This window comes from Pagrus pagrus (assembly GCF_965226575.1).
Source record: "Pagrus pagrus genome assembly, chromosome: 6".
Taxonomy (NCBI): Eukaryota; Metazoa; Chordata; class Actinopteri; order Spariformes; family Sparidae; genus Pagrus; species Pagrus pagrus.
In genome coordinates this window covers 24430190-24454835 of record NC_140190.1, presented here as the reverse complement: position 1 = coordinate 24454835, position 24646 = coordinate 24430190, and the positions used below count along the sequence as shown (strand labels likewise).

Sequence of the window (24646 nt, the reverse complement as noted above, 5' to 3'; positions counted from 1 at the left end):
CTCACACCATCCCAGTTAATAACCAAATCACTGAAATAATCTCCATCGATTGGACCACCTTGTGACTTTGTAAAATGCCTGGCAACAAGTCGAGACTGTTGTTCACTCATGACGGACTAATATGGACACGTGCAGACACACATGTAGTCTGTTTGACTGTCTAGAGCTGGACTGCAGCTCTGATTGCTACCTGCTGTTGAAACATGTTATGTCAAAATGTCAAAAGAAAAATAGTATGATAAAAATAATGTATTCTGTGGGTAACGGGGGCGGGACTAGATAAGCTTTTGCTTCTCCCGCTTTATAAACAAATAAATTAAAAAAAAAAAAAAAATTATGCTCAATTATTAGTTATTGAGCTTTAGAGGTGGTGGTAGGTTGATTTTGTTAACTTTGTTTGTTGTTGTTGTTGTTAACAGAGCAAAGCTAGCTGTTTACCCCTGTTTTCAGTTATTATGCTAAGCTAAGCTAACCAGCTGCGACTTTCATATTTGTTGGAAGTGTATGAGAGAGATATCAATCCTCTTATCCGACTCTCAGTTAGAGAGTGAACAAGCATATTTTCCAAAATGTCAAAGTATTTCTTAAACCAAATTTTGCTTTGCAGCTTTTCATAAATTAAACAGCAAGATCTGTTTCCAGTCTGCTTTTAAATGATCTAATTACAAATAAACGGACACAAATCACCAGGCATTCTGTTAAAAATACCATCATTTTACCTGAATGTTTTATTCTTCTTCTTGTTCATGAACTTGTTTCTGAGAGTAAATCAAAGTTTTGCAAAGCACACTTCAGTTCTGTCTTCTGTCTTCTGTCTTCTAGCAGCACCTTCAGCACGTTTGGCACAAAAGAAAAGTGTGTGAAAGGTAGCGCTCGTATACAGTTTCATATGTTGATGTCATGGGGGACTCCTTAAAAGCAGCTGGTATTTACAATTCAAAGGTTGATTCTCTGTTCATTCACTTGCATCACACTGACCTTTTACCCAGATTCCACGCCCACACATCATCTGCATCCCTGTGCTCCCGCACGCTTTGGGAGCTGCTGCCTTTTTTTTCTTTTTTTTGAAATGTGATTCTCCAGCTCGAACTTTAACCTAGAAAGCAGCGTCGTTTCCATCAAGGCATCGTCTCCCTGATCAAAGAGTGTAACAGAGGCAGAGGTTGTGGCCGCAACTTTACTTTTCCTGTTTTCATCAGAGTGTTAATGAGGCCACATGGCAACAACTGTTAAACACTGTCTCTGTAGTTTTAGGCTATTAAATTAGCACCTAAAGCAGAAAGTTCATTTTCCTTGAAGTGTCAGTGTGTTTAGTTTTTTCTGCTATGCTTTCAAAAGTCTGCTTATCATTATTGCTTTTGATCAAGCAGAATCATCAAGTCAAACTCATTTATTCAATACTTCTAACCACTCAAATGTTTTCTTTTACTTACGTTTACTTTGTTTTTGACTTCTATGGATCAAAAACAAACTTTCAATCTCAACTTGTAACCATCCTTACAGTGAACTAGACTGGCGTGCTTCAAACAAACCCTTTCGCACTGCATTTTAGCATTTTGACATCTTGTTGTTGTGGACAACCACAGCTGAAGACGGGGTGAACAGCTGGACATACCTGGAAGATACAGTAGCTGTAAGCCTCAAAATTAGCAGTATACAAAATACAGTCACTGATTTCCTGCTAAAAAATACACTCAGTTACCTAACCCAAGTAAAATATTACAGGAATGTAACCTGATTACCTTATGTTACATTTGGATTACCTCAATATCAAACATATGCAAATGAAGACATGAGTAAAGAAATGTCAGTTCTATTTTATCTTCACTCGGGTAATGTTGTGTGAGACTCGTGAAGTGTTGTCACTTATGTATAATTCTTTATTATAAAATTGTAGTCCTGTTTGTAATGCGCTTTATTACTTAATGTATCTGTAATCTAATGTATCTTTAATAGCATACTATTACCAGTATTAATAGTAACCACATGATTAATACTTCGACCAATAGTAGTTACTGGATGTAACTCCAGTTCTGTGATACATGTGGCTGTTGCAGTTATTGTCAAGTCAGTAACTTATTCTATTGTTTTGGTGTGAGGATGTTTTGAAAATTGCTGCTTTCAGACTGAGAGAAAGTGCACGAGACAGATCACTATGTGAACTGTCTCCCCTCTGCACAGTTGGCTAATCAGGATGTAAACTTGTGTGAATGTCCGATCTTCAGTTTTGAAAAGTTACAGAAATTGACAGATGCTGAGCCTCTAGTTTGGACGTCGTAAAAGTATTTGTATGGTTTCCATCACTGTTGGACCATCAGACCACTTCTGCTGAAGCACGTTGAGTCTTGTTCAGACTAACTTGAGGAGGCTTTGTTGGTGCTCAATAGGCAGCTGGATTTTGTGCTTTTCTTCAAGTATGAAATGAACTAATGGCTGTTTTGGCCCAGAGGTTGTGTTTGCATCAAGAAAATCAATTAATCTTTTACATGAGAGCTCACTGTTTACTGTCTTTCTCTTAAATTAATGGTTATAGGCCCATGTTGCCGTGAAGAGACTCACCTAAACTCAACTAAAACTTTATGTGAATTTCGACTCAGACCTTTGTCCACCACATCAGTAAATCAAAAAGAGTTTCATCACTGAAATGACATGTCCACCGTTTAAAAGAATGAAACTGGTTCCTAGTTTCATCCTAACAAAAATGAATAACATCACATATCATCTTTAAACTCACTTTTTCTCAGTCTTTTTACATAAAATATAAATAACTCATCGACCTCTGCTCCATTTCTGAAAATAAAACCCCAGCTGACCTCTCTTTGTCAGGGTTTTAACCTCCGTCTCAGTCCAGATATTTACTCTAATGGGGCGGCATCACTGGTTCACAGCACCCTCCCATCACGCTTTAAGCTCTGCTTGGCCGTGAACTCGCTGTGATACAGGTCAAATCGCTCTCTTACAGAGTTCACCTTTCACCCAGAAAGCAGGAGGAAAGCCTGACGAGTGTGAGAGGGAAGGGAAAGCGTTAACATGTCCAGCCCAGATGACTGCGTTTCTAACCAAATGTGTGGTGTTTATAGTTTGTAGGATGTTTGGAGATTAATATAAAAATCCAAAGAAAATAATCAAAACTCTTGTTACCACATCTGTTTTTTTATTCACATGGACCAAAACTTTGTTCATACAGTAGTGCAAGTCGTAACCAGAAGATTAGAAATGTCATCAAGAGACAAATTCATTTTAAATACTGACATTTTTTAACTGAAGTTGCTGCTACTTTGTGCTGATATTCAATATAATGTGTAGGAGGAATATTTAGACGATAACAGGACCCTAAAATTCATTATTCATTGTATGAACATGAACATTATTCACATATTTTCATTACATTTTTATTCAACATTCCAACATTAACTTCAGCCCATCACAGTTATATCAAAGGGGAAAAGAGTTAAGCTGGATATTGTTAAATTATGCATATTAACAGGGATTTGTAGATCTTTATTGGCAAAAGATTTTCGTTGACAGAAACAAAAAACAAAACTGTTTAAGAAATTAACTGACATTAGTTTCTGACCCATCTTACAGTCCTGTCGATGAATTCTTTTGCAGCTTCATTCCAATGTCGCCATTTGAGTCTTGCATAATGTACATTTTTTCCTTTTTTTCATCCAGTTGAGCTCCTTTAGTCTCAAGATATGGTTCAGTTTTTCCATTAAGAAGATTTCGTCAATGATTATTAGCCGCTGGTTCTTTGTCAGCGGAGCCACCTTTCCAGTTTCTTGCAATAGCTTTTTTACTTGCTACTTACACTAATTTAATCAAATATGTGTCACTTCCCCTGAGAGAAATGTTGAAATGAGAGAAAAATAAAGTACCAAAAGAGTGGGCCGAGTAGTTTTAGCTGTTTGAGTTTGACGTGTGCCATCACATCCTCCAGTCAGCATCTTCTGCATCTCTAGCTGCAGACCAACAAATGCGACTGTGTAGATGGAGCTCTTTAAACTGTAGTTTTCTGTTGTACCTGATGCTCATTGATGAGTAATTAACCAGATCATAGATAACTGCCAGGACACTTCTGATATACGTAAATGGAACAGTAGTTTTAACACAATTTGCACTGTCAGGTTGATAAACAGGAGTGAAGATAAATCCACTTTGTAACCTCAAAAATATAGAAGTAGCCTCTGAGCTCTCCTCCCGTCAGTAAGTGTCTCCGGATCAGAGCAGAATTTAATGTGACTCCTGGATGTTTATTCCTCCATAAAGTCTGGCTCGCTCTCCTCATTTGATTGAGTTTGTCTAATGAGGAACTTGAAGTTTACATATGAATTAAAACTAATAACTTTGTGTTGTGGAACAAAAACAATTACAATTCAAAGTGTCACCTTGCGATACTTATAAACACTACAGTAAATGATTAGTAGGTTCATAAAAACATCAATCGTTAATGAAAGTCGTCATTAGATGCATTTAATGACTACTTAAACTTGTTTTTCTGAAGCCACACCAGGAGCATGTTTCCCTCCTCATAGACCTTGAAACTGATTCAAACGTGTTTATGACTTCTTCCTGTTTGGTCCAGCCTGCACTCTCCTTGAGGCCCGGTGAATAGAAAACATGTTTTGCTGCCAGCACCTCTGGACTTTGATTCATACTCACTCAGAGCTGTCGGACAGGTATCCTCCTATCTCCATCCTGTCAGTACCACTCGCTGCTCGGTGGGGAAATTACTTTATGGGTTTTTGTTCTGATAAAGAGCTGCTGGCCTCTAAATCTGTTTGTCCGTGCTCGGTCAGTCACAGCGTACAAAGGTTTATATAAGGTTACAATGAAGAGCGGTTCAGCTAATGTTCACAGTGAAAACAACAGGAGAAGTGACCTGACATGAACTTGAGATCACGGCTGAGGTTAAAAGTAAAAAGTAACCTGTGAGCAGATAGAACTGTAAACATTAGAGGGGCACGGACCCTGTTCTTTACAAAACAACAACACAGAACTGTTTGTCTTGGTTTAGTCTAAAGATCAGGGTGTGTTACTTTCACCTGTGTTGTATGAGTAATGTAAAAACTAACACCCAAAATGATCAAACCATGAAGGAATCACTACTTTATGAGTTTTTTTGACTGCAAGTAATAAAACATGATTTGATAACATACAAGATGGCGTAGATAGATACAGGGATTGTTATGCTCTTGAGGACAGAATGATCCAACCTGCCATTATTTGTGATTGTATGATGTAAGCATGCTTGATTTCTTGGTAACTTGATATAATATAATATAAACTGTAGCAACAACAGCTAAAAAAGAAGTCGTATAAGCTACTAAGTTCTCTTGCTGCAGAGGAAGCTGCATATAATGATTGAATTGCCTCCAGTGATGTCACTCATTGGCTAAGTTGCATTGTGGGTAATGTAAGCACCAGATTGTGAGCAGTCCACTAGTCTAAAAACACTTTTCGACTCATTGTGCCTACATTACCCACAATGCAACCAAGCTACTGAGTGACATAACTGGAGGCAGTTCATCAGATTACATGCAGCTTCTTCTGGAGCCTACACTACTTTTTCCACATATGCAGCTGTGAAAAGCTGTCGACGTACTACAAATGTAATGGGGGGGAGTACAAAGTATGTTATGTATAACACGGTAAGACTGAAATTGAGTACAAGTACCTCAAATGACTGAAATATACTTGAGTAAATGTACTTTTTTACATTCCACCACTACTTTCATACATGTGGAGTGAGCACAAATGATTATTTCCTGGCTTTGTCAGTGTTTCACTCATAAATAAAAACCCTCTTGCTCATGGAAATAATGACTCAGTCTGAGCGATACATTCTCAAACATGGCAGACACCCTCTTCTCTTTGCGTGTTCGGGTTCGCTCTCTCGGTGCATTCAGAGGAGAAATGATGATGTTTGTTGCCACCAACGTTTATAATGTGATAAGAGGAGTCAGTACACAGTGTCGGTCTTATAGGACTGACAACAGCTGATTAATGTTTGTGTCTGAGCTGTGATGCAACAATGAAGAACAATAACTTTAGGTCAGGGTCAGGGTCATGTCAAAAGGACTCCTGAATGATAAGTAGAAAAGATAAAAAATCATTATGCAATACAGGATTTGCACGACGACATGCAGTTGTTGCCCCCTAACGCTTCACAAAAATAGGTGAAACTACTAAATGAAGGGACACTTTACCTTTATATCACCTAAGTTCTTCTGAACTGTGTTCAGTTAGAGTTTAGCTGACAGCAGTCAAACGGGGATGGGGAGGATGAGGGTGTGTTCATGTCTCTTGGGTCTGATCTACTTCACTGAGTGAGTGTGACACAGTGGACCAGAGGTCAGACCGACCTGGAGGAAAGAGAAGCTATAAAATGTCTCAACGCATCCGTCTTCCTCCATCTGTACGCTCCATCAGGAAACTGTCCGTATATAAACTGACTGCTCCACCTACATCAGGGTCAGGCTATTTTTAGTGGGAGGGAAACAGCTATTCATGGGTTGATCATTAAAATGCAGTTATATAATATACATTATGCATAATGAGCACTTTTAGTTTTTATGCTAGGTACTTTTTCTCCCAGTTATAAAGTGGAAGTAGTAGCATAAAATGGAAATACTCAAGTAATGCTAATGTAAAGTACTAATACTACAAAATGTCTTCTTGATGACACTACAACTTGATTAAAAGTAAAGATATTGTGTCACCCATATGAATTGTACTTCAGTTAAACTCTTAAAGCATCTGATGTTAAATGCAGTGATTCAATGTAACTAAGTATATTTACTCAAGTACTGTGCTTAAGTAGAATTCTGAGGTACATGTACTTTGCTTGAGTATTTTCATTTTCTTCTACTTTATACTTCCATTGCACTACATTTTGGAGGCAAATATTATACTTTTTACTCCATTACATTTATTTGATTACTTTGTTACCTTGCAGATTACATGCTGCATCTGAGCCAAAGTAGTTGTTTTTTTAAATATATTTATTTCATTGTCAATCACATAAAATAAAAAATAAAACATTGATTGTTATAATTAGAAAAATTATGAATGTTGACCCAAAGTTTACAGTATAAACATACATGTAAATATATGTATGATTTACTCAAACTTGTAATTTCTATACTTAAGTTCTGAAATATGAGATACTTTAAAACTTTTTCCCTGAGGTACTGGGTGACTTTCACTTTTACCAAAGTAATATTTTCACACGATATCTTTACTTTTGCTCAAGTATGACTTTTGGGTACTTTTCACAACACTGGTTAAATGTATTTAAGTATCAAAAGTACAAGTAGTGTAGTGGGATGAAAGTAGCAGACAATGGAAATACTCAAGTAAAGTACTTCAAAATTGTACATAAGGACAGTACTTGAGTAAATGTACTTAGTTACATTCTACCCTTAGAAAAGATTTGCTAAGGGAGTCAATTTTAAGGTCTTTCCAAACGGCCACAGAGGTCACATATTTGGTATTGATAAGTATCTGTTTCTCCAGTGTGACCCCAGAGAGGTTTAAACTGTTGACCTCATCCTGCTCTGGCCTGTGCTGCGGTCTGTTTGCAGTGTTTTGACAGTGTCATGTTGACCATTTTAATCCATTTCTAAGGTGTTCTTGTTGTTTCTGTCAGTCACGGCGACCTGCCAATCCCCCCATTGTTCCCTCTGGTCACCAGAGAGCCGAGCTTTCCTTCCTGACAGAGTAAAACGCCTGCACACTTGAGTATCACATTTCTTTCTTTGTAGCAGCAAGATAGAAATAAAGAGTCGTTGTAAGTTGTAAGCACTGCTGCTGTTTTCATTAGTTAGATTCACATTGTTTCCTTCAGGTGCTGCAAGGATTTCATTTCATGATTTTATTTACTTTTTTTTAAAACTTGAATCTGTAAAATCCACAGAAATCCAGCCCATGAGTTTAAGAAATTATACTTTCGTGGCAGTGAAAACAAACTATAACCAGGGGAAGAACAGAGACATTGTTGAAACAAGATCCATCTTTGTTCAACAAAAAAACGTAACTCAAGGTTCACTTACTGGCTTTTTCTGAAGCTTTCAATCTTAAAACAGCATAGAGTCTGCTTCAGTCATACGATAACAGGTGGTGATATATCACCTTTTTACCTGTTTGAGGGGAAGAAAATGTAACTAAAGGTCTGCTTACTAGCTTTTTTGCCAGCTTTCAACCACATCTCATGGGGTTCTTTACTAGATGGAGTTTCAGTTGATGGAGTTTGCTCTAGTCATGTGACATAATCCCTTAATAAGTTAGTTTGTTTGACACCCACATACAAAAACAAATCTCAAGGGTGACTTACTAGCTAGAGTTTGATTTTGCCATATGATAACAGGTCACATTGCTCAAAACACGCCAAGCAGAGGTATACATGTTAAAAATAGGCTATATAAATATTAACAATATTCTTCAAAAATAAAGAAAAAGATAGATTTTTTTCTTTCTTGTTCTAAAATCATGTTCGCCCAACCCCATATTATAGAAAACACAAGACAAATACAGACCAAATAAATCCTGCATGTGAGTCATAGTCATAGATAGTTTATGTTGTTTCCCGGAGCAACAGATACAAACCAGATGATCAGCACAGCGGCCGTGACACAGTTATTGTTTAGTCATTGTTTTGAGATCAGACTTGGGTCGAGGGGAAGACATTCACTTTAACACAACTCATACAACATCTGAAAAGAAAGTGAGGGAAGACAGAAAGACCAACTGAACGACCAGAAAGTGATAATGTGATTTATAATTGGTTGAATGACACTGTGACTGTTGAGTTGGAGTAATGAACATCTGTCCACACGTCAGAAGATCTCTTTATCATATTTTATTTAGTTGACTGAAAAGGTCCGGTCATCAACATTTTCTTTGTTTTGGTTTAAGATGTCGTATTGTTGTTGTAGAAGAAGAAGAAAGAGAAGAAGAAGAAGAAGAAGAAGAAGAAGAAGAAGAAGAAGGAGGAGGAGGAGGAAGAGGGGGTCGTCTTCAACAACCTGAAATAAACTCATGTCACGGTCTTCAACCTGAAAGACAACAGCGTCCTCAGCTGCTGGTGGCAGGTAATGCAGTTTATGAGGCTCTTCTCAGGCGGTCATCTCCACATTAACACGTATATATTTTGTCTTCAGGTGGGAGCGACCTGCCATTAAATATAAAACACAGCCAAAGGTTTCTTGTCGTTGCTGTGCTTTGACATGAACAGGCTGGTAAAATCACATCGGTGTTCAGACTCTAAACTATGAGCTGAAACGGAAGAGAACATGGCTTCAGGCAGATAAATGTGCTGAAGAGTTAGTGAGTTATTCAGACATTACTTGTGGACAGACGCTGTAATGTTTGGTGAGTCCTGAACATAATGACGCCTCTTGTTGCCACTTTGGCGCCACTTGAGCAAACTGACAAACAAACCACGCCCCTCTGTCGTCACCGCCCAGTGGCTTGGGATCTCGCTCCTCATTGGAGGATCCAACTGTCTGTCATTGATTCCTTCTAGCAGCGATCGACGCAAGCTGCGTCAAAAACACAGGAAGTAACAGGAAGCGACATTGTTATGCCTTCAAAATAAAAGTACACAATGGCTTTACTGAAATATCAGCCTTGGGGAAGAACTCATTTTTTACTGAAAGGTCATATTGAGAACATGTTCATGTAGACAAATAATTAAAATACATCTACAGAGCTTGCAGAATAAAATTAGCTCTTTTCCTTTAAAACCTTAGCATGATTGTAAATCAATAATTTTAAGTAAAAGTAGCAATACCACAATGTAGAGAAAAACATGCATTTACATTTAATATTACTTTAAAGTAACTAAAAGTACAATTTTAACAACGTAAAGCACCAAAAGTAAAAGTATTCATTAAGAGCAATGGCACATTTCAGATTAATGATTTAATTATTAAAATGTGATGATTACCATGCTCATTAGGATGCTTTCATGTGTACATCACTTTATGGTTGTGACTGGTATAGGTGGCGCTAATTTGAACTACTTTATGTACTGATAATGTACTTCAAATTATATACATCCTAATTCATTTTGTGATTAGGCTTTATTTTCTATTAGTCAACAAGTTTAATATATGTAAAAGGTGTGCACCAGAATAATATAATATGATTAGGTAATGATATTTAGTGTGTATGTGTGTATTAATATATAGATAAATATAATAGAAATATAATAGATAGTATATAATAGAAACATATTAACATACATAATTTAGCATGTGACATAAAATATGACACACTGTAAAATGTTGTACTGCTTTATCCATAGCATAGTATGAGTATTGGACAATATATAATAAACATAGTATAACATATGACAAAATGTACTGGTCCAAGAAATGCTAAAACGTAGCCTGTTAAGATGTTGTTTTTTTTAAACATATATTTCTTTATTCAGATGTATTTATATTTATATATTCTATTTGATTACCTTTATTTGATCAGGTAAAATTGTTCAATATCATAATTGAATCTATAATAATACATACAACATATACAGTTCTCTCTTTTTATTCCGTTTACTGCTCCTAGTCTATTAATCTGTTTTAATTCCTCTCATGTCGTCTTCTTATTGTCCTTCATTGATTTTATTATTGTATTTACCTCTATTTTTGCATTACTTTTCATCTCTTTTTCTTTTTCTGTGATTTTGCCTGTCTTATGGCTTTTATTCCTTTTACTTGTAATGACTCATATTGTCTGTTTGTGTTGTTACATTTTCTGTTCTGTCTTCTTGTTTTAATTCACCTTAGACGAGGCTTCCTTGTGTCTGGCATGACTGCAGAGTGTTTATTCTGTAATATTGTCTTCCAGAGTTTCCTGCTTTTGCTTGTTTGTCAAACACTTTGTAAATTCTGTTTTTAAAGGTTATAAAATAAGTTTATTATTATTATTATTATTATTATTATTTATTATTATATTTATATAAATACATGCATGCCCCCCCCCCCCCCCAAACAAACAAACACACACAAAATGAAACAAAAAACATTGCTGCCTGTCCTGACCTTTTGTTTTGAAATCTAAAACCGGAAACCTTCCATTAAACGGTATGTAACTTGACAGCCGTCAGAGGATAGGAGTTTTTTTTTTTCTTCTTCTCCTCCCAAACTTTTCCTACCTTCTCCGAAAGTCATGACAAGTCCCAGTGTGACTGGACGGACAGAAGCCAGAAGCCAGAAGGTAAGAAACAGCATGAGGGATCGATTAACACACATGGTGCTGATATTGATGAGCTGATTAATGCCTGACTTTTCGACTCTGTGAACAAACGACAAGACGATTCACACTGCATGTGCTTCAGCTGTGTCAAGGTGTTGTGGTGAATTATTGATCACAACTGATGTTATTGTCTCTGCAAAAAACACATTTACTTTTCAATTATTGTGTTTTTGATTTAGAGGTGAACAGATTTTATAATATTTGCAGGACTTTTTGTGTCTTACACTGTGTTTTCCTGTGCTTATAGTGTTTTAAACTTTGATGAATGTTGCAAAAATCTGTTAACACCTCAATTAAGACTTAAAATGTCTATTTTTAAAATAAATCAGGATTTAAACCTTGTCTATTAAGGCTTTTTATAGACCTATAAAGTGACTCCAAGACTTTGTCACTTCTATAACTGATAATGCAACCTCTTTTTGATCATGTCTCACATTACAGTTTCTATTTTTGAGACTTTAATTCACTCAAAGATATTAAATATGATACTTTCACTTTTCTTATTACGCTCACCTAACTAAAGATTATTTTATATTTTTTAAATTGAACTTAAAACTGGTGTTTTGGTCGTGAGTGTCTGATCAGAAAAATCTTTTGTGATCTATAATCTCAGATATTGATCTTTCCAGCAGATGTGTTGTTTCTGTGATTGTGCTTGTCGCTCCTCATATGAAAAAGCCTCAGAATCAATGAAGATTTTTTTAAAAGCCACTTTGTGTTTTGGCTTTCTCGTATACTCATTTTATCTTTTGGGTTCCGTCCTTTCTTTTTCCAATAAGGCACCTTTTTGTTTTGAAAATTACTCCATTAATACAGTTTATTTACTTAAAGAGAAGAGATTTAGAGCAGATCCAGAAGAAAAGTATTTTTTTCCCTCTGACAGTTTTGTGGGTGAGGCTGTTACATGGGATGGAAATCCCCCCACTCTACGACCTCCTCTATTGTCAGAAGTGTTGAACCCCTCCCCTGGCTGGTCTCTTGTCTGTTATTACTGTGCATCATCTCACAGTTTTAATCTGCGGTATTGGTTGTTCGGATGTTGAGTCAGTCACAGTGAGGCTGAACTCGGTAGACGTGTCTCTGCAGCTGATCGTGTTTCATTCCTGCAGAAAATGTCACCTCCAGATCAGCTGATTCTGGGCCGCAGTGAAGCCCGAGAGCAGGACATTATGAAGTGATTCATACTATAAACAGTGAACATTGTAAAAGCAATAATACAGGGAGAAATCCACCGTAGAAGGGACAGAAACATCTGAGTAAAACGTGGTCACTTCCCCTCCCTGGAGGTTGCTGAATTGGATTCTGGGAAATGCAGGAAATCACAGCCTTAACTTGAGACTCCTCGAGAACATTTAACCTGACAGATTGAGGAGCTTTGACTCTGTTAAAGAACCTGACGTCGGCTTGTTACTTATGTAGCTGGAATTGTTATGACTGGGGTTTTCCCCTAACCTTAACCTAGTGTTTAGGTGGCTAAACTTAAAGCAGCTAATCTATAATTTGTATAACAACAATGTCAAAGAGGACGCTTGTAGTGATGAAACTAGAGAGAATTATCCAATGAATCTGCAGCCCGGCTCAGGAGCTTTATAGCTTTTATTTAAATATTTTGTTTCACTCTTGTTGTTTGGCTTGTTTCGGCTGTAGCTTTCAGTGGAAATAAGCTCTAAAAACTTACTGTGCGTTAGCTGCAAGGCACCAAACAACAGAGGGACACAGTTAGCGACTGCATGAACTGATATTGTCGTGTTGGTGATGCTCCACAACTGAAACTGAACAATCACATTTTGGTAAAATCATAACCTAGTGACTCGGGCAAAAAGACAGAGAGAAGTTATCAAATCATGTTTTCCTTCACCTAACCAAGTGTTTTATTTCCCTGGACCTAAGCAAACAGCCACAGAAAACTGAAAAGAAATGTGAAATAATAATCATTATAGTATTCTATCCTATTCTAGGATAGGACTAGCTGGTGAACACAGCGGAGCATTTAGCAGCTAAAGGGCTAAATCTTTCCCTAAGGAAGTTGGTGGAGACCAAAAACGGAGCTAAAAGAGTGTTAATGTTGGAAGGTTTTGTCAAAATGAAGCTGTGCATGTAGGGCTGAACAATCAATCGAAATATTAGCGAATTTGCAATTTGGCCATATCACAATCACAATGTTTTGATAATGGTAGTTGGCTTGTTCGGTTCAGACAACAGCAAGGCCTCAAGTAATGAAGTTTATGTTTTCTTGGTTGTGGGGAAGAGTAAGATCAGTGCGGCTCCATCAGCAGTTCTGGGTTGTGATTCTGAAGAGGCAGCTGAGTCATGCAACCCAGTCCTCACCTTTGGTCATGAACTCTGGGTAGTGACTGAAACAATAAGAGTGCAGATAGTGAAAATGATAATCTTTTGTTTAGTTTGGGTTCAATCTTCCAGGAGCAGGAGCTCAGAAACATAGAGCCACTAGCCCTTTTCACATAGAGACTCGGCATTATCGTCGCAGCGAAGGGTCATCATTTCTCCGCCTTTGTTTGTACACACAGAACCAAGCAGCTCCGGTGTAAAGCCGCACCAGTGTGTCAGTTCATACAGCACGCCGGCGCTGCGGATCTAAAAGAGGCGTGATGGTACACATGATGACGTTGACACAAGTGTGTTTTTTGTCAGCATGTTTCCCCCGGTGTCCACCTGTTAATCTAAACATGTACCCGCTGACTGTTTATCATCATGTGGATGCTGTTATAATGTGTTGTGATTGAGATCCTGACCCACCATACATCCTGGAAAGTGACAAAGTTACATTTTTCGCTCTAAATTACATAATAACATTATCACCATCAATAAACAGCTGACGCTGTCAGACTCTCTGACTCGCGGGGAGGGAGGCTGTTTTCTGGGGGAAAGATCACTGAAGTCGCAGTGCTTTTTTTGCCAGAGACCCTAACTACAACACAATACTGTAAGGCGACAAACACATGGTGAGTCAAAGTTTTTTGCTCTGAATCACGTCACATAATCACTGGCATTCAACTGCGGAGCCGCCTGGCACTGCTGCCGGGGACAGACGCTGTTTTTTGGGCAGAAATGTGACGAAGAGTCGGTAGGACAGACAGGATGACAGACAGGATGACAGAGGCTTTTCCACGTATAACTGCAGTATTTTTTCCTCATAAGTTGAGTGAAGTATCTGTTGACTGTGAACACCATCAGATCGACACACCCCTGTTCCGCGCCTTTGACTTTTCCATTCACACAGACGCCGGCTCGCCTCTCCTGCGGCTCTGATACTTCCTCTGGAGGCGCTTCAGAGCTGCAGCGAAACTGTCCCCCCTCTAAGCATCTTAACTAACTAACTTTCACACAGACGGCACTGAGAGGACAGTGTGAATGGGGCTGCTGCTGCTCCTTCATTCAGTGTGTTCACACATCTGGGCGTGAGAAAATAAATGATTTGATAGTGGCACAGAGAAGACGGGAGATCTATTGACTGGTTTGGGAATAATCTTGGGAAGGGAGTGAGTCAGGATGTGGAGCCTTATTGTTGAACTTCCACTTTAGCGCCTTCTTGTAAAATTAAACAGAAATTAAAACTGTCTTAACTATAATTCGCCGTTTTTTAGACAGGTTGTTTATTGTTTTGGGGAAATAAGTCAAAGAAAACATACCAAAAGGAGGAGATGTTGGATATACTTGTGCTGGAATCGTCTCTTAAATGAGTGTTAATCCTTTAATAACTTTTTAAGCTCTCTCAGGGGAAACTGTCTTCCTGCAACAGGAGCCTGAGGCTTGACTTACTGCTGTCCCCTCAGAAATAGACTCTGTAAATTTAGTTAGAGGTGTCGGCGGGTCAGTGGCACACTCTGATACCTGTCCCGATATTTCTTTTTTCATACAAACTTCTAATTTATGCCTCCTCGCCTTGTGTACACCTTGGAACAGGAGGACAGTTTATCAAATTAACACTGAATTAAATTTCAGTCTCCTTGTGCTCATGAGTGCCGCTGCTTGATAAAATACATGCCGTCATATTTTTAGCTCTATTACGAGTGGGTTTAATTTTAGCGCCTGAAGACTGAGTTACTCAGTTCACTGCAGTGACTTAATGCAGGAAAGAGAAAGCTGGACCCACCAGTGTATACCACAGTGAAAAACAAAATCTACATGTTCTCACAGGTAGTATCGTGGGTTTATTAGGATTGAATCACTGCTGTGTGCACAAGCCTCCACCCTGAACTCATTCACCATCTTCCTCTTTTACATTTAACAGCCTGTGTTGTCTTTGTTTTGGACTTCGTCATGTTTATTTCAGGCGTCGTCTCTTGAACTGGTGAAAAAGAACGGACTGAACACAGCCTCTGAGACCAACAGAGGCCAGTTTGACCACAGGAAATACTGTACAAGCTGGTGTTCATGCTGGGTTTGACTTCCCCGCCGTAGAATCTTACTCAGGCCTCCAGAGGCAGGCGTCGACTTGACTGATGCCCGACCTCCCTGTAGCTCCTCTCCTGTCCCGGCCTGAACCCGCTGGGTCTTCACCGGAGTCAGAGGCGCTGTATTTCCTGTTGTCAAACGAGCCATCGTCGTTCTTAGAGGCTACTTTTTAGTCCCGGCCCTGTCGTGTTCTCTGGGGGTGTGAAGACCAACACACCCCTGTTGCTCTGAGCTCCAAGTCTGCGTAGCATCGGCTAACTGGGATACTAGCTGCACGGCCAACTGAGCTTAGTAGCTAATGGCAGCTACAGTTAGTGGTTACTTTAGCAACAAGAAACGCTATCTGTCCATCAGGAAACTGTAAATCACTGAGTGTTGAGGCAGAGCAGCCAGAGGAGGAAGAAGAAAACAGGGAAAACCAGAAAAAATATTTTCTCCATAAAATATGATCCAGTTTCACCAAAATCAGTGAAATAAAGTTGTATATTTGTCCTTGTGTCCTTTGTTGCTTGATGAGCAAGCACAGGCGAGTTAGTGTCGAGCAGTTTTACGAATTTATGGAGGATTGATCTTGAGCCAAAATGCTCTCTCGTGAGGACGTTTTCTGTCCACAGATACTGTTTCGTGTGCTCGTATAACGTGCACTCACCTGGTATTTACAGGCTAATTAAGGGTGCCAGGTTTAAAAGCGTCCTCGTCTCAAAAAGAAACACTGCTGACACAAATTTAACCGAGCGTCTTGGGTTCACCTAACTGAGATGGTTTAATAAGAAAATAACAAAGGGGACATGGAGACGTAATGTTAGTGCACTGAGCAGAAACATTACACTTATCTTTTCATTTCTTCTCCCCACATATTACCAACAACAACTCTTGCCCTACGGCAGCTCTGAACCTCTTAGTTGTGCTCTCTGGTGGGGAGCCTTTTAAATCACGATGTTACGATGCTCAGGGATTAGTAGTCGACGATGGACGATGGCATTGTTCATCGGCCCAACCCTAGTTGGCAGTGTGTGTTTCTGCAAACCAATGATATGCTCAAATATTGACATTTTTTACAGTACGTGCCACATCATGCTCAGAATACATGTTTATGACCTGACTTTTATATCAGGAGGTGGAGAGGATGGTGGTGGAGTTGCAGGCCAGAAAGCTGCTAAAGCAGTGACCACAGCTTGAGACTGCATTTCAACATTTGTAAACGTGACACCACTGGATATTTTTATTTCTTTTGACAAATAACAGATATTTTTGACAAGAAGTCGGGACATCTCTAGCCGTTTGTGTAGTATCTCAAGCCAAAACATGATGTTTTCCTAACCAAGTGTTGTCTTTTTTGTTTTTTATGTTTTTTTTTTTTTTGCCTAAACCTAACCAGAGCATCAGCACAGCGTTGTAAAATAAAAAATTGAACCTAAAGAAATGTAAAGTTTCAACATAGCTAATATTTTTTCAGTGCACTGGTTGCAGGAGTGTCCTCATTCACATTAGATGGAGGGCTGCGTAAATCTGCCTGAGAGCACACTTAAAGGGGGTCAGAGCCATTAGTTTATTATTTCAAGGAGGAATCTTGAGTTTGTCGTCTATTTGTTTTTAAAGCACTAAACTGATATTCAGTGATGGCAACAATAATCCCAGGAGAGTTTAAACATGTTAATTCTCTGTGGTTTGTTGAAGATTTTAAAGAGTGAGGTCTTTATTTGTCTGAGGCAACAATTAGTTTTGAGTGTCAGAGCTGCATTGAACCTGATAGCAGGAGGCCTTCATCATAATTAGCAGGCATCCAGGCTTTGAAAATGGAAATTGCCACTTTCAGCTTCATACCAGATTCTCTGATTGGAGTGGCTCTCCAAATTGCCCTTGAAAGGAGGAGAAGCTCCTCAGAAGTTCAGTGTGTTTGAGAGCTGCATGTTTTCTATGTGTACTTCTAGTTTTTACAAGGAAGGAAAAATCTGTCTTTATGTGATTTCCCCCAGTTTACTGTTTAAGCTCCAGAGTTGGCTTCAGACTGGAAGTACACGGCACACAGCAGAATGTAATAAACAGGAATTAAACAAATATTTAATAGTGAAACAAAGTCAGTCGTGGGTGAGATCACTGTTCTGTGGTCTCAGGCAAAAGTTTCTCTGTCCTCTTGGTAAAGCTGGAGGATGCTTTGATATTTACAGGAATCAAGAGCGGCTCTGTTGCTCATAATTTTATTTCCCTTGTTAGTCTCAAGATCACGACTGATCCAACTCAAGTAAACAATTTACGTGTTTTTGCTGTTACAGTTTTTGCAGATCGAGTTTGAGTTTAATTGTTGTCTCGAGACACAACCTGTTTTAATTCATCTCAAGATGACGGATTCATGTTTCTGGAGAAATCTGACTCAAAAAATGTAATTTAATAATGTTAAATTTGATTGTCTGAAGTCCTTCCTCTTGACCTCTTGAAATAATTCAAGCAATTGTGATCGCTTATCTTTAAAAAACAATGAGGTATTTCAATTGCAGTTATCACCACCACAAAAACTAACATGAGCATCTCAGACTCATTTTATGTAAGTTAATGAGATAAGTGGTGATTAGAGGGAAGCAGAGGTTGAGTTCATAATGAAACACTTGACAGACCACCCATACGTTCTGTACTTTTATTTACTGATTGCTGGACTGGAAAAGGAAAAGGAGCTAAAGGTCGTTTTTCTGAGCGGATCTACAGTCAGCTCTCGCCTGAGGCCCTGGACTTCTTATCTCAAGGTCGGACTGTTAACACACAGTCTTTAAGTGGGGCGTGCAGTGCACGTTTTCTTAGTTGTTGTCAAAACCTGCAATGTGCTAGTCTGTCTGTGAATACTTTTTGACTTGTACCCACTGTTTCCTGCTGGGAAAATCTAGTTATACCAGTTCTTTGGCTGTTGAAATGCAAACAACTGGTTCTAGAGTCAGCACTGGCTCCGAACCAGCACCGGAACTGCCTTGGTCGAAAAAGTGCCAGTGCAACAGTGTGGTTCATTTACGTGTATTAACGACGGCGTTAGCACTGAAGAAAATAAGACATATCAGGCTTCTGCTACACAAATAATACTTTAGAGTTAGTCAGATCAATGTATTGCTGGTTTTGGTCTTTACACAGGATCAGTTGCATTAGTAAAAACACAGAATATCACCAGATTTATCCTTTAAAACAAGCAAATCATGATACCTAATGTTACAACAATGACCGTCTCCTTCCTTATCTGTGGTCTGTTGGCCGTGAAGTAGAGCCCAACCAGTACTGGATTTTTGAGACCGATACCAACACGAGAGAGTAAAGACTTATGAGACTGATAATAGAGCACTTGCCCCAAAGGCTACAGTAGCTGGGGACTGAGTTTTGTCCTTCTGCTGTTGTACTAAAGGCAAAAGCCATTTAAGGAATGTTGTTTAGTAAAAAACAATAAATAATTTATTAACCTTAATAAGGATTGTTGTACATTTACATTGTACATTTAGATCTGGTAGCAGTGAAAAACAGATTAACTGTCAGTAAACGCATACATGTAAAAAAGTATGTTTCAACCTTTATAGAGCAACAAAAAAAGCTTATTAATGGTTTAACAATGACATAATGAGTGGGTTAAACTCTGTAAATGTGTAGTGATTTTGTAAACAATTGTCAATAATTGTGTTTATTTTGCTTTTATTAACACTTATAATATTACCTATTAACTAAAGCTTCTTCTTACAAAGTGTTACCAATCAATTTATGCTTTTGACTGCGAGCTGACATGTGCTGACAGTTTACCGTCAACGTGACGATGAGACCAAACTGACAGCAGTTTCTTCTCTCATTTTATCGACTGAATGCTGTGAAACCCCGAAAAAAAAAAAATGTGTCGTAGAGTCTTTGTGCTAAATCTAGTTTTACAAACAACTATTTTGTTCTTTGGAGAGTTGTCTTTGCACTGGATTTGATGGGAATTTGGAGGTTACAAGGTTCATGTACAGATACTTTGCAGAAGCTGACTGTTAGAAAAAAAAAAAAAATAAGCAAAACTTCTATTTGTTTGAGTTTTATGTATTTTTGCAGATATTAGTTACGAGCGGGCAGACCACCTTCTGTCTGCTCAGCTCGTTGGCATTCATGGCTTCAGCTCTTTGAAGCTCATTCTTAAGCTCTTGGATTTCTAAGAGCATGGCCTGCTGGTTCTTCATCTCAGCTGAGATCAGAGCTTTCTGCTCGTGGTTCTTCAGCTGAAGGGCCTCATTTTCTCTGGAGAGAGCCTTGATCTCCCCCTGATAGATGCTACAGAGGTCAATCTTGAAATTTTGCTCTAACCTTCTCCATCTCTGATATCTTGAAGGCGGCTAATAAAAATGCTGCCGACTGACATCCTTATGAACTGTGATGAAAGTGTTTCTCCTACAAGGCAACAAGTGAACATTGGGCCTATATCCAACTTTTTTGGAATATCTAGACATTACATCATAGAACATCAACGCACATCATGACCTCACACATACACACACACACACACACACAGACACACACACACACACACACGCCCTAGGTTAAATATTGTTGCATGCAGACAAACAATAACACTTAAAGTATCAAAATAAAAGTACTCATTCGGCTGCAGAATGGCCTGTAGTTGTAACCTTATCATGTCATATAACATATAATTCGATTATTTTTACTGTGACATTACAAGTAATGTTGTAGCTGGTTGAGGTGGATCACTTTGGATGTGTTACTGTTTGGAAGGCTGACCCTTAAAGGTCCAGTTTGTGGTGCTGCTGTAGAAACATGGCCACCAAACTTAGATGGAGGATGGGTCTCAGCCCAGAGTAGACCCCAGTTAGTTTCGGTGCAGATCTAAATAAAGGGAGAGTTACAGGAATTTTTCCTTTACCATACCCGTTTTTTAACATTTTCATTAATTTCTCAGGGAATAAAGCTTGGATCTTGATGAGTAAAATCCAGTGTATTTCGGTGCCAAACCAAGCAGTTTTGTGTCTAAGAAGTATGATAGCCGTCTATATGTGAACCTGACGTCTAGGCTTAAACACAGCTCAGTCAGCGCAGATTTAGTAGATGTCTGTTTGAATACGTTGATTAAGCGTTCACATTCAGACCGTATTTCACTGGATTTGGATGGAGGCAGGATATTTTACAGTTAAACAATGAATTTTGTTGTCTTAATTGACACCAATGCACTGAAATCGTAAACTTCACTGGTCATTTATTTTGTAAGTTTTTCATATTGCTGCATATTGGCAACAAAAATGCCTGGTGCCTCCCAAGGTTTTTTTTTCTTTTCTCTCATTTGCCGATAAACAACAGTCATGCCCTCTGTGAAACAAATGGCACAACAAAACAGGGGCCTCATTTCTAAAAATGTTTTTTGATTTATAATTGAGCTTAGTATTAAGATGATTTCAGACATTCTGCTTCTGATTGATTATTAAAAGACACTGAGGCGTTTCTTAGAATCCCATTTGTGACTTCAGCTCCTATAATCTATAAATCTCAAATCAAGTTACATTGACGTCACCTGTCTTGTGATTTCCTCTCTTATATTGCCAGCAAAAAGAGGATTTAGTCAGGAGCTGCCATGGCTCAAAAGAGGAAAATAGAATATTTTTAATGGTAGAGGAGATTGAAGCCCGGCAACGGGTATTATTCAGTGGACTAAATAGCGGGTTGACGAACAAAGTCAAACAAGCAGCTTCAGATGTGTTGCCGCTGCACATTGTTCATAAAGCTCATGCAAAGTTCACCACAGACATGAATGTGTACACAATCACAAAGAGTCTAGATTTGCTTTGAGAAAAGATCATTTCCACACAGATGTAAGGTTTTAACCTCTATGTGGTTTTCTGCTCAAGTCATACTTAATATCAAACTTGATCATTTGTCTGTTTTATAAATGAGGCACCAGGACCACAGTATGAATGTCCAGACTTGTCAGTGGGGGGTCTACCAATGTGGTCCAATCAGACGTTCCTCCCACTTCTATCTCCACTGCCTGAGAAACTCTGAATAAAAAACACAGGGCTAAAAATACTCACATCAGGTCAAGTACTGGCAGATCTTGGGAAAGAGGCACTTATCAAACTGTGCACTAACATTAGGGTGGGAAAACACCAAACTAAGCAAACATCTGGTGAATTTTTGTAGCATCTGGTTAATTTATTCACTCTATCAGATCCTGGCCATGATTTTTGGCTGGTACGTGGTGAAAGTGGCAGACTGGTTTGAAGACAGACCACAGTCTTGTGGTTTGAGCACCAGAAAGGTCAGATTCTGCAAAGACTGACCGCTTCTCTCTGGAAGGACCAAACCGCGACTGCTTTTGGAAACTGCGTGTCACTGCGATGCAGCAAACCCTTTGAACTAATTTTAATTTTTGGACCGAACAATGAACAAGTTTAGTTTTGTGTGACACAACAGAGAGAGAGAACTTCTAGTTTGTGGTTGCACTCAAACTTTCCCTGAAGGCGTCTCGAGATTTTGTTGTCACTTCTTCTGCTCTTGAATCTGACTCTTGAGAAAATGTCTCTGAGGGCAAAGTGAGACCTTGAACTCCAGTTTCAAACTGGTTTCCCAAACCCTTTGGAGCACAGAGATCACCTCTGTTTACTGGCTCATAATGGAACAAATGCTGTGTTTAGCACTGAGGTGCTGCTGGAAAAGCGCCCTGCCCTATGAAGTCATATAAAAAGGCTCCAACACTGCAGCCAAACCAGAACAGAACCCTTTATATCGTAGTTTATTCCTTTTTTCACTTATTTTGTTGTTTCCATCAATATTGCATGTTGTTACCTTTTTAATCTCTTCCCTCTTGTTTTGTTAACTCGTCTGTATCTGTTATGTATACGAGTCATTTTGTAAAGCACTCTAACTTTTATAGGAAAATTTATAAAATTAAATAAAAAATAAAAACACTGGTTCCACTTTCTAATAGAGAGCTCTTTATAAAGGGGTTAGCAGTTGTATCTTGTGGCCTTATCCATGGTTAATAAATCATTTATTAGTTAAGTAATAAAAATAATGTTTGGGTGGCCATTTTGTTAAAAATCTCTGTAGCTGGGTTTTCATTAAAAATGTCGTAAAAATAAAGGGGTGAGAGTTTATCTTTAATTGACCAACAGTAAATGTTAGTTAGTTGTCTGTAGTTATAAAGTCATTTGTAAAGGGTTATTACAACTGTTATAAAGTTATTCATAAATGGTTTCCTGTTGGAGCCAGAGGTACTTTACACAAACCAACACTTTACACAACCAACTAAACGTTGGTTGTTTTTGCTTTAAACTCTTCTATAAATCTAAATTACGCACATTTTTAATGTGTGCACCAAAAAAGTGGCAATGCTGAAAATTAGAAAACCACAGAAAAGCTTTTACACATGGAAAAGGTAGAAAAGTTGGTGTATTAATGAAAAGACAATGTGACAACGTGCAATGGAAACAGATACAGCAGATCGATCATGACGTTCAGTTTGTAGCTTGTTTCATTAATGCTTGAAACAAACAGACCTGCCTTATTCCAGCATGTTGTTCTAGTTATTTCCACCAGTGGTGCACGTGACTGGAGCATCAGTGCCACCTACTGTTTATCTCAATTAACTAGTATTCATGGTTATTGATGAAAACGTGCATTTACCTGCATTTTCGTTTTGCCAATTTTACAGAAGGGTCCAGTTGCAGCCTCGCAAACTGCACAAACCACATTTCCTCTAGAGCACACCCACTTGTACACGATGCTATGATGGCTTTGGAAGACCATGTCAGATCAAAAATATAAGCAAACATTTGAAAAATAAGTAATAAATATGGGCATTTCAGCAACCATTAAGAACCGATAATGAGGAAAAACTATGAATTATATTAACTTAAGTGAAAAAAACATTTATGCATAACTGTGGATATCGTAAGCTATTTCATTGAGTGGCCTGTTCGGAAAATGACCAGATGAGCACCTGGCCTTGTATACTTTTTTAGGGCTTTTATTGCAAAAGTTACAGAAACAGATTCTGTATATGTGCTGCAGTTATCGGTTACAATATTTAGGAACGTTTTTCGGTTTCCTCTGTGACCAAATAAGCCTACAAACCCTGCACAAGCCGCATTTGATACATACATACCAGTTTCTTTTAAGCTTTGCATTACATTTGGATGGAAACCTGGCTAGTGAAGCATTGATACATTATTTCACCATTTTAAAAAGTCATTAGGTGAAACTTATAAACCATTTGCAAAAGGTTTCTTATCAGAACGTGGCACCAAAACACTGAAAAAGGATTCATAAAACTAATCTACTGAAAGGAGAACAGTTGCATAATAAATCATATGGACAGAATAAATTCAATAAAGCAACAGACGAGGCAACTGAAGAAAAAAACAAACTTTAGGAAGGGAGTCTCCTTTGCAATTTGGATGAAATCACTCAGCAGATTATCTCGACGACGATATGTTCGATTAAGTTTAGTAATGCCTGGCAGACATCATTGGCTCTGAGTGCAACTGCAGGAGTAATGACCGGCCCAAATCTGAGGAGCTAACGGAATCAGTGCATGATGGAAAACTGAATTAGAGCCCACAAACATGTATTTTCCACGCGAGCAGCTCCATGGTGATGGAGGTGTGTTCTCAGGAGCTTTAGGAGACGTTTCAAAGCATTTCAAAGACCTACGTACATCCAGTGCCTTGTCATTACCCCGAGCCTCTCAATGAAAGAGATGCTGAACTGGTATAATTTCCAGCAGTGGAGGAAATAACATGATAATGGACACATTTTTCAGCCGTTTCTGGGCAGAAAGCGGCGGCGGCTGACATCTGGTCTTGTTCTGTAGTTATGAGAATCAAACATCTGGAGACTCGTTGCTACTGTTGTGAAAGAGACAAATGGGTCACAGTCTTACTGTAAACACAAATCTGTGGACCTGATATGTAGGTCAACTTAGAGAGACTCAAGATGGTTTATTTTTTGTTTGGTTAGAAAA

The 24646-nt window shown here is 38.5% G+C and overlaps 1 protein-coding gene across 4 annotated transcripts in view; it reads left to right on the top strand.

Moving 5' to 3' along the window:
- Positions 1-9006: 9006 nt before the first annotated feature.
- Positions 9007-24646, top strand: part of kank3 (KN motif and ankyrin repeat domains 3) — a 43440-nt gene continuing 27800 nt past the window's right edge. For 2 of the 4 annotated variants that reach the window (XM_084355138.1, XM_084355135.1), the window contains exon 1: positions 9007-9092. The gene's annotated coding sequence lies outside the window, so the exon portion shown is untranslated. Of the gene's footprint in view, positions 9093-11189; positions 11224-11293; positions 11355-24646 lie in introns of those variants that run through there. The other 2 variants (XM_084355136.1, XM_084355137.1) reach the window with 2 other exon arrangements.